This window comes from Petaurus breviceps, unplaced genomic scaffold, assembly GCF_028583685.1.
Source record: "Petaurus breviceps papuanus isolate PSGF00001 unplaced genomic scaffold, PetGlider_PUasm1.0 191, whole genome shotgun sequence".
NCBI classification, from domain to species: domain Eukaryota; kingdom Metazoa; phylum Chordata; class Mammalia; order Diprotodontia; family Petauridae; genus Petaurus; species Petaurus breviceps.
This window is the reverse complement of record NW_027185811.1, coordinates 4,844,422-4,845,931: the sequence shown is the minus strand read 5'-3', so window position 1 is coordinate 4,845,931 and position 1,510 is coordinate 4,844,422. Positions and strand designations below refer to the sequence as shown.

General features: G+C 42.8%; 1 pseudogene; it reads right to left on the bottom strand.

Annotated features, from left to right (window-relative positions):
• Window positions 1-821: 821 nt before the first annotated feature.
• Window positions 822-1,510, bottom strand: part of LOC138164613 (charged multivesicular body protein 6-like) — a 4,616-nt pseudogene continuing 3,927 nt past the window's right edge.

The following is a 1,510-nucleotide window of genomic DNA, read 5'->3' as shown; positions in this document are numbered from 1 at the left end:
TGTGTGTGTGTGTGTGTGTGTGTGTGTGTGTGTGTGTGTTAAGTGTCTGAGGCTGGATTTGAACTCAGGTCCTCCTGACTTCAGGACTGTAGCAGCAAGCACCCCAAGCGTCCTCAGGGTTTGCAGCTACCACAGGTTCTTGGATCTGCTTTGCTAAAGGAAAGCAACTCAAAATGGGTTAACAAGCTTACTTTAATCAGTCAGACATATATCGTTTACCTTGTTCAGGAGAAAAGGTCAGCACCCTGAATCTCAAAGTATACAGGCATAATTATCAAGACAGAAACATCAAGTAGACAGATTTCCAAACTGCCCAACCATTACATCCATACCCAGTCAACATCTGGGTTTCCACATTCTGGGTTTTTCAAAGCCGGGGGACTCTCAACAACGGCTTCCCAGAATTCAGATCAAATCACAGAACACTTCTCAAAGTGAGTCCCAAAACAAAGCTACACATCAGGGCTTATATAGCCTTCTCCTGGCTCAGAGAATGTAACAACCTTATTGACTCACTGGCCAATCAAGAAGTATCTACTGAAAAACAAGCCTCCCACCCCAGGCTCCAGGTGCACGTTAGCCTAGGGGCAGGGAAGATCTTTAAATCTGCATTTCCATTACAAGGACCAGTGCTCTATTCACTGTGCCACCTAGCCACCCCTAGGGGGAAAAAAAAAACGATACAAGAACCATGAATGTGCTGCTGATCAGTCAGCATTCCCCTGTCCACTTTGCTTTGCTCTGCCCTGTCCAGTTCAAGAGAGTTCCAGGGCATGCCAAGGGACTGAGAACCTAAACCCTCCATGGGTCATAATTCCTTAGGAAGTCTCTTCAAGACCCCAGTGGGGGAAGAAAGAAGGTTAAGATGCTGCCACTAGTTCTGGTTGTTTTGGCCTTGTCTTGATGAATTCTTTCTCTGGAATCTTCTCTGATGGGGGTTCTGAAGGAACTTCTGGAAACTCTACTTGTTCTTGAGTGAGTGCTTCCAGTTCCACTAAGAGAGCACCTTCAACTTCTTGAGTAAAACTGCCAGCCATGAGATCATCAATTTGCTTCTAGGACTCCACAGCATCATGGGTTTCATCCATTATCCTTTCCACTTTCTCTGTGGACATGACATGATGCATTTTATTCAGACACTCACTTCCAAACTTCAGACCTTCAATCACTTTTGTTTCAATCTGGGTAAACTCAATATTCTGAACCATGTTTTCCAGACTCGTGATTTGGTTTTCTGTCTTATCCAAGAGCTGTTCCTAGTAGTGTTTCTTCTTAAGCAGTAACTTTTTCTTTCCTTCTTTTTTCTTTCTTTCTTTCTTTCTCTTTCTTTCTTTCTTTCTTCCTTCCTTCCTTCCTTCCTTCCTTTCTTTCTCTCTTTCTTTCTTTCTCTCTCCTTCTCTCTTTCTTCCTTCCTTCCTTCCTTCCTCTCTTTCTCTTTCTTTCTTTCTTTCTTTCTTTCTTTCTTCTTTCTTTCTTTCTTTCTTTCTTTCTTTCTTTCTTTCTTTCTTTC